We start from the raw sequence: 9,663 nt of genomic DNA, 5'->3' as shown, positions 1-9,663 counted from the left end.
TCAGCAGAAGGAAGATTGCCATGTTCCTTTCTCACTTGTACACGTTGTGCTAATTTGCAGTGGGCAACGAGGGCAAAATTCAGCTCTAGGCAGAAGCCGTATTTATTTTTGCACATCTCCTCCCCGTCTCCTCTACAGAAAGAGCAGCAGGAAGACCAAAAAACAGAAATACAATTTTGATGTCTTTAGAGAGCAGTGTAGACGTATGGCAGGTATTGAGGTTTCCCCCTTTTTCAAGAGAAATGTCACTCTTGAAATAGAAGATACCAATTCCTCTGGAGCATCAGCATCCCTCATTGCTGCACTTCTTCCAAATTCATAGATTTCCATCTGCTTCCCTTGGGGCAGATATGGGGCACATCTGGGGACATGAATTCAAACCTAGCAATGCTAGGCTAGTCCACCAGTTCCTGTTCTGACTGTTGCTGTGTTTTATGGGGATGTGAATTCCCTCTGCTTTGTTGGAAATCAGTGTGGCTTTGCTAAGCTGTGACTATTGGGACTGCGTTTAGGTTTTCTAGGAAACCTGGAACAGCCCCACTGACCCACATCCTCTGCACAGACGATAAAAATGGTTTTGTAAAAACATTTAAATCACTCTGCAGCATTTTAGTAAACAGTAAATTTCGTTTGGGATTTCATCCCAGGGACGAGGCTGCTTCATTTTCCTCAATAAAGACAATTTCTTTATTAGCTTTAGCCTTACAAATCCTATTCCCAACACTCAACCTTTATTTATTATTTGGAAGGGACATAGATCATCCTGCCTTATAACTGTAAATATTCCACTTGCACAGAACGCAGCACATCCTCTTTGTTTAAAACCCAAGCCGTGATCTTTTACATAAATTTGCTTCCTCTCCAAGCTGCAAGGTCCAAAAGATAAACCTGGGGATATCCCAGCCTGGGAAGCCCTTACCAGAGCCCCAGCCCACCTGGGCATCCTATCCAGGATGCTCTGTTTAGGGCTGCAAAGCATTTTATGATGGGGCCATCGCTTTGGGGATTCACATAAAGCAGGTACAACGGTGGGAGCATAAATCTTGTAGCTGATCCAAATAATTTGAAGGGGCATCTTGCTAAAACGAGCAGAGGGGAGCAGCCTAAAATGTCTCCTGAAACATTTCTGAGTGATCAAATAAGGAAAATAAAGGCTCACCAGGCAGCTTTTCTACAGGCGTGGCTTTGCACCTTGAGAAGCACCTCCATCCTCCCGGCCGTGTCTGCCAAAGTCTATTTGCTGTGTGGTGCCAATGCCAACGCTTTGGCTTTGGAGGAATGATGTGTTTTTATTTGCTTCATTTCCAGTAGAGTGAGGCACAGGGTTCTGCTGGCAGGCACAGAGGGAGAAATTTATTTTTCATTAGTTCAGAATGAGTTCGACGATGAGATGACTTTTCAAAGGGAGAGGTTGGAGGGCAGCTACTTTCTTCTGAAGGTTGGAATGAAGCACTTTGCGGTTTGTTTGGCTTTTGGGTGGTTTCTGTCCCCTTCTCACTGCAAATAATCTTCATTCAGCCAAAGGTACGGCTGCACTATTAAGTTACATGAAATAGGGGAGTAAAAAGATCTCCCCAGCTGCAGGGATGATAAAAAAAAAGGCATTTTTATACAACTTCTACTTAAGGATTCGCTGTGGGGATGGAGAAGAGCGATGCTTAACCCATCTCTGCTCCCAAATGTGCTGAGAAAGGATCCCTTTACCCATCTGAACGTGTCCTTCTCCAGCCCAGCTCGAGCCAACCGAGCCTTCCTTTCTATTACAGTGGGCTTTGGCACTCTGTCAGCCCAACCACCACCTGGACCCAATGGGAAAGAACACAGGGAGAAGATCTATGGCACCAGTGAGTCACCACTTGGTGACTCAGCACAACAGGAGGAACAGCATAGGGGTCAAAGCAGCCATTCAGGGCAGCCACCACCATCCACATCATTTGTTTGGAGCCGCGATTGCTCTTCTTTTTTTTCCATCTCCGCTTTCCTTCTGGCCCTCAAGCATCCCTCGGTCAGCACAGATGGGATGGAGAATGAGGGATGCTTCGCCAGTGACATCATTAGCACCAATTAAATTCTCTGACCAAAAATTAAGACCAAGAAAACAATCCGTGCTGCAGCCTCTAAATGCCAGATCTCCATTTGCTCACAGCACTGCAGGAACAAGCAGGGCACTTAATAGCCAGCTGCTAAGTCATCAGGTATAAATATTTACAGAGCCCCACTGCAGCATGGACATTCCTCCAGATGTGAGAGGATCCTGGTATTTCGTGGCATTTTCACCTTATACAAAAGAATCCAGCTTTAGACACACGCCGCCTCATCAGCCATAAAACTACAGAAATAGAATTTTATGGAGGATGTACGCATGCAACACCCGTCCACAGCCATTCCCTCCCTTTTCTTCCTACTGTCATTGTCAAATATCTCTGTGTCTGTGTCACTGCCAAATATCTATGTCTCTGTGCATCCCAATAAGACATCACAAAGCAAACCCAGACCTGCCCATCTGATACATACACAGGCAGCACCCTGCAGAGGGCAAGTAATTGCAGAGAGCGGTACAGAGGGATTCAATGAAGGGTGATGGGGTGGAATTAAGCAAAGGGAAATCCCTCTCTAATAGCAAAATACTGTCTCAGCCCTCCAGGAGAAGGGATTACTGCTGAAGATATCTCACACCCTGAAAATCCTCACAGTAGAATCATTAAGGTTGGAGAAGACCCCTAAGATCACCAAGTCCAACCATCAGTTCATCACCCCCGTGCCCAATAAAGCACAATTCACCAGTGGCTTCAGGGAGTTTTCCTTGATGGGGAAACAAGGTCTGGGACATGGGGATGCCTCAGCCTCCTCGAAGCCACCAAAAAGGTTCTGGAGCTTTCCCAACTTTTCTCCCCAGGCGCCTATATTCAACTAGGTTGTAGGCACTTGGTTATCTCCCGTTATCTCTGCTCTCCCTCTCCACACACCGATTGCATTCCTCCCACAGCAGTCGTTAGTGCAGGGTTTGGATTGGTGAGCCCACTGCTGTCAGAATGTTGAGATTTCATCCCTTTTATGCACTCGGAAACTTCCCCCCTTCACCCGTGGCGTGAAACGATCACAGCCTGGAACCAGGATCCAGGAAACATGGCAAGTTTTCAATGAAAATCGCATAGGTCGGCTTACTAAAAATAATAAAAGGTGCCGATTTCGTGCTGGAAATGGAACAGAAGTTCTCTTGCAGTATGCCTGACTGCCTCCTTTTACTGATTCCAGACGCCAGGCCAGGCAGGCTCTGGCTATTTTCACTACCGTGTTATCACTCCGCAATATGTCAGCAAATTCTTGTACAAACATGATTTTTTTTAAAGCCACGTTTTATCACTTCTTTTACCTAATCATGAATGATAGTGAATCTAATCTGAATTGGGTTTGAAGGAGGCACAAGAACAATGAAGTGTCTTTACCACGGGGGAGCACATCTTGTGCTTTTCTTCTTCTTTGAGCCACGCATCACTTCACAACCAATTCCATTCAACGTTGAACCTGGAGATAGGTCTGAGAGTAAAACAGGCATCTCGGTAGGCATCTGAGATTTGCAATAAATCATCTCTGCTATATGCAGGGAAGCCTGCATGCACTATAATAATCCAACACACAAGGACCACACCAGAGAGATTATCACACCTAGGCAGAAGGAATTGGGGTTACATTGAAAGCACAGCAGGTTATGGATGGGGTGGATGTGAGGAAGGCAGGATGGGTCTTTAAAACTCCTTGTGTCTCCCTTGAAAAGCCACTGCTTGCAACAGCCCTCCCATTTCATTATTATTTTTTTTTTAATTAGTTGTCTTTCTTAGGTCAAGCAGGACAGAAAGCACTGTTGTGAGTTATTTCAGAGGGAGCTGGCATTTGATGGATGGCAAAAGGCAAATCTGTTGCAGGGATCAGCTCGAAAGTTCATATTCTTTCTTGAAAGCTAAACTAAACATTAAAAAGAATCAAATCTCTTCTGGGTGATACTCAAGAAATGTTTTGCTGCCCTGCCAGTGCCAGCTTCACCAAAGACTCAATTGCATTTCGTCATGTGATTCCTGTATGTGACAGATGAGAAATGTGGCCTTTTGTCCCCAAAATACCACCTGCCTATAATGACAGCTTCGTATGTCTGCAGGACACCTTTTCAGGATTGAACCCTAACGAATCCCTTCTCAGTGCAATTTTGCCACATCCACTGCCTTCACACGGATGGGAACGCGCCTCATGAGATCATCGGGTGGCTCACGAAAGCCGGTGGCTTCCTGTGCCAGGGATGCACATTTTCTGACTTCATCTTTCAAAAATGTGCCCAAATTGCCCAAGCAAGGAAAACCCCATCCACCCCTGCCCCGTCACCAAATGGGGAGATTCTTCAGAGCAGCCCCTGCATACCAGAGGTAATAACCTCCAATACCTTAAGTCAAAAAGCCAAGCCAAGCTCACTAGGTAATGCATTTGGGATTAACTTTAAATAGGCTCCAGCCACTCACAATGCATCCGCTGGCGATGGGGAGATTTGGAAGGACTAAGGCCGGCATTGAGGGATGGAGCCCACCGTTGAGTTTCCCATCGCGTGGGGATGCGGGGCTGCCCCCGCTCCCACCCCACATGGCAGGGGGGGGCAGCAAGGAGAGCTGGCCTCGCTCCATCCCAATGTGTCTGGGACGTAGACAGATGCTGTTTAGACAGGCTGATTCGGTGGGTGGCCGGGCGAGGAGACCGTGGCTGTACAGTTTATAGAAGGCTCCCGGCATAAATGAACTGTTGAAGACCATTGGAAGCCTCAGTGAAATCACAACATGCAGGAACACGGGGGAGGGAAGGCAGGCAGAAAAAGGCTCTTTCTGAACAGGGAGACAGAGAAAAGGGATGTTTTGGTGGAGTTTGTGAAAATTACAATGAGGGGGGTTTCGCTAAAGCCCGCATTCATTAGCCCCTTGAATCCCCCCAAATAAAGTAAACACTCCTGTAAAAAAAAAAAAAAAAAAAAAAAAAAAAGCAGATTTAAATAGTTTCCCTGCATCAAGGATAAGGAACAGACACAGCTTTTCCCCGCTCCTGTCTGGTCTTGCTAGGTGGAAAGCTAATATTTGAGTTCATGCTTCAGTGGGGAACATTTGTATGTTAAAATGAAAAAAACAAGCCGTCCACCCCAGTGTGCCAGCTCACCAGCCAGCGTGTGACAAAAAGGGACTGATTTGGGTTTCCTGGGTTTATTTAGAGACAAGCCCAAGCTGACCTTTCCCACACACACGCACTTTGCCTAAAAGTTGAGCCATCAGATCCTCGAGTTTGCAAAACTCCTCGTGTGTTCAGTATGACAAATTGTGCCAGAATCCTTCAATTTTCACGGTGAATGGTGCTGATATTGAAAAGAAATTCAGTGGGACTGGCCTCCCTCCTGAGTTCCACATTTAGCTGCCAGCAATCTGCACGAGATGACGGTTAAACCACAGCAGCCACAAACCAGGTCATCATCACGTTGGATATTAGGAAAAGTTTCTTCTCAGAAGGAGTGGTGGGGTGTTGGATGAAGCTGCCCAGGAGCTTGAGGGAATCACTGTCCCTGGGGGTGTTCAAGAAAAGGGCAAGTTTCTCACTGATGGACGTGGTTAATGGACATGGTGGGATGCGTTGGAGTTTGACTTGTTGATTTGGAAAGTTCTTTCCAAGCTGAAGGGTTCTATGATTTCACTCCTACATGTCGCATCCCTGCTTCAAGACAAAAGCCAAGGACCCAAAATCTTAAAATTCATGCAAAATCAGACAACTTCCGAGGAACAAATATTCACAGGAATGTTTTCCTTTCCATCAAGCTGCTGGAAACCCGCAGGAGAGGAGACCCCCAGTTCTATTCCTGTGTGATGGGGCTCCGCAGAGCATCTGCTCTCCTTTAGGAGCATCTGGATGCTCAGCTGCCTAGAGGTGCAGATGCAAAAGATCTCTCTTCCCCCTTCGTCCACCCCTCATAGACGCCAACAGCTCAGACCGTCTGATAAATGCTGCTAGGAACAGCTCTTATGAACTGAAGATGTTTCCTTTGCTTCCAAGGCAATTTCCTGCCTCCTGTGCTTGCCTGCGACCTCCTGCTCCCTTGGCTCCTGGTTGGGTTTATGACGCTGTAGTGGTAGGAAAAAAACTGAAAGATTAAAGCAAGGCTTGTTATATATAAAGGAAAGCCCCCAAATCACCCATTTGTGTGGTGGTTGCTGTGCCTTTTGCTCGACAGCTGAAGTGTTCAGCATGGAGAGCAAGATTTGGAGGTACAGTGAAAGAGATTTCCTTGGGGTCTAGATCCTGTGTGAGCTCTGGCAGCAAATCCTATGCTCATTTCACCATAAGCGACCAAAATTGTCCGGGTTTGGTAACAGCAGCAAGACTGAGGAAAGTGGGGCTGTGCACGGTGCCTTGGTGATGGCTTCTCCTCAGATAAAACATCTGTTCAGAAAGCTCAATGGGATAAAACTCTGCATCGAAACCATTGTCCATCCTGACAGCCAAATGATTCCAGGCCAGAAAAGAAGAGCTAAAATGGATCTGAAAATAATTTACTGCTCTTGAACCAAACCGTGACAAATTTATCTCCAGAAGTTGGAGGGTGTTGTTCCCTTTATTAACATTTCAAGTGTTATGAGGAACAATACGGGCATAAAAAATAAGGCCTCATACTTTGTGTTTACACCCATATGCTTCTCTGCATCCTTCAGAATTAGTTTGCTTCCCAAGGTCACAAAATAAAACTGTCCAGCTATTAAAAAATGGTCAGCCTCATACTAATTAGCGACTGATAGAGCAATGGAAACCATATTTCTCCCCACTTTGGATGCACAGAGCTAAGATTAGAGTATTGAGTAATAAAAACTCCTTTTCATAGTTAAAAGAAAGAAAGAAAGAAAGAAATCAGAACATATTTCATCTGGTAAAGGTCAGCTCACTTTAATTACATGTGCCACCGAGTATCAGAAAGTGGAATATTAAATGATATTAACGCCAAAGAGGTATCTTTGAGTCCATACATTATGCACTGAAGCAACGGTTCAAACGTGACCTCATTTAATTGTTTGAAACATCTCCAGCTCCCCAAAAAGCCGCTCCATCATCCTGGGATCAGTCCTGCTCCCATTTCTTCTATGGGGAAATTGCCCGTCTGCTCCGTTGCCTCGTTTAAATTGCTTGCAAGAAAATGAGCCATATCATCAGTGATTTTTCTCCTGTCTCGCCCCTGCTGCTGGTATGATAAGGAGAGCACTCTCCTTGCAGGCGACTCCACATTTAATTAGCTCCAGATGCAGCCTAATTAGTCAGTCTGCAGGGCGAGCATTGTTCTGTTGTCACTTGAGCCTTCCCTCACGGCGAAGCAAAAGGGATGAGATTGAACATGAAAACCAGATGTCGTGTGTGCTCAGCCCTGCTCTGGGCTGTCCGCGGCCATCGGAGGATCCCCGTAATCTGGGGGCTAAGGATAATAAATGTTGTGTTTAAAAGCCACGGGCATGGATGGACCTCCGCATGGTTCAAGTAAGACAGTAGCATGTGCCGAGCGAAGGGGTCATAGCTTAAAACAACCCATTCCCACTAATGCTCCTGGAGAGGGGGACGATGCGTCGGACCCGCGTGGGGTTTCGGTACAAATTGGTTTGACATCTCGTGCTTTGTGCACAGCTGGCTGGAGGGCCGTGTCTTTCTTCACTGGGTTACACCCCTACTGCCTCTGCAGTACCACTGAGATAGCTCTGCTTGTCGTGTCGTGTTTTGTTCCTGTTTTTTTTTCCTCCTTCCTACTTTAGGAGGTTGGCTCGCTGGAGTTTAGGGCTGCAGGGAAATAGCAGCACGCTGAAAAACCAGGCTTACCGTAATGTCATCTGACACAATCATCGACTTTACATGATTTGTACAAATCGGGAGCCTGAAACCCTACCAGCAGCCTGGTTTCTGCTCTTGGAGCAATAGGAGGAGGGAGAGGATTCACGTCGATGCAGACGTAAGATTGGCTTTGTCTTATGGCACCAGCTGATCTCGAAACAGCTGCTGAATCTGGGCTCTTCTCCACATCCAAACACCCCTAAAATGCCACGTTAGTGGCACAGAACAGGGACATCTCCCCTGTATATGGTATGTAACCACGTGAAGCACTGTCAGATCCAAACCATGAACATCAGTGGCCTTGTTCTGCCCATTTCCTTGCATTTCACGCTATGCCCATGCACGTATGAATTGGAGCATTATCCAGGAGATGCGGGCAAAGCAACTGACCCCACAGTGCATGCCATGCATGGATGAGTTATTGAAGAAGAGCGCATGAATGGATGTTGCTTGAGCTCAGGAGAACAGCTATGCGGTATGCGTTGCCTGTTTATTATGATTTTGGATGAGGAACTGGCCTGACTCTCACTAAATGACATGAACACCCAAACTGCTTCACTAGAAACCTCATCCAAACATCAGGACTGTGTTATCACCCCAGCTGGGGAAAAAAACTATTTCCTTAATATTTGGCTCGATTGGACATCAAAATGACACAGTGGTCAAGTCCTGTAACTCAGAGGAGCAGAGCTGAAGAACGGGCTCCTTTCATTTCCACGAGAACAAACAAACAGCAAATGCTCGAGCTCCTACCAACTGCACCATGGGGCTGCCTGCAGAGTCCCATTGCTCCACCCCTGGGGACACAGCGACTATCCTGGGTGATTCCTCTTGGGGACAGAATCATGGAACTGTCTGAACTGGAAGGGCCTCTATAGGCCATCTGGTCCCACTCCCTGCAGTCAACAGGGGCAGCCACAGTTCCATCGCATGCTCAGAGCTCCATCCACTATGATCCTGCACCTTACTGAATCGAAATCTCCCCCTCCTTAGCTGTCTCTGCATGGTGAGGAGGAGGTTGGCTCTCTCTCAGCTGAGATTTGCACCCAAGTGGCACCGGGTTTTTCCTTATTAATACACTTGAACCTTTCAACAGGTGCTGCAACGAATTCGCCAGAGGAAATACGAAAAACGCAAGATCACTTTCATGAAGTCTGGAAAAAATAATCTATTGAACTTCTACAGTACATCATGTTAAGGAAGAGACATCTGGCTCTTATTATGTTTCATAAGGTTGACAGCAAATAAGGGCATTAGAGTTAATTTACTTATTTGGGGAGAAACGACTCAATCACAGAAGCTGTGATTGTGACTACATGCTAAGAGAACTCTAAAATTCAATCAGATCTCCTCCAGCAGTGCCAGTGGCTGTGCCAGAAGATTTCAGATTGGATATTAGGTAAAAATTTCTTCTCTGACAGAGTGAGGGTGCATTGGCACTGAGTGCCCAGGGAGGTGGGGGAGTCACCTTCGTACAAGAATAGGGTAAATGTGGCACTGAGGGATGTGGTTAATGGGCACGGTGGGATGGGTTGGGGTTGGACATGGTGGTCTTTGGGTTCTTTTCCATCCTGAGTGATTGCGTGACTCTATGATCCCACCAGCCATCCCCGTCCCAGCAGCTTTCCGACCCCCAACACGTGAGGATGGGTGGGTTTTGCAAAGGCAGACGTGCAGTTGGAAGCATAAGGAGTTCCTCAGCTGTGGCCAAGAGCGGGGACGGGATATTTATACAGATATCAAGTACATCCAAAGGCTCTCTAATAAACAGAGAGGGTTTCA

The sequence above is a fragment of the Tympanuchus pallidicinctus genome, unplaced genomic scaffold (genome assembly GCF_026119805.1).
Source record: "Tympanuchus pallidicinctus isolate F22 unplaced genomic scaffold, pur_lepc_1.0 scaffold22, whole genome shotgun sequence".
NCBI classification, from domain to species: domain Eukaryota; kingdom Metazoa; phylum Chordata; class Aves; order Galliformes; family Phasianidae; genus Tympanuchus; species Tympanuchus pallidicinctus.
The sequence above is the reverse complement of the archived record's forward strand: the minus strand, read 5'-3'. Positions refer to the sequence as shown.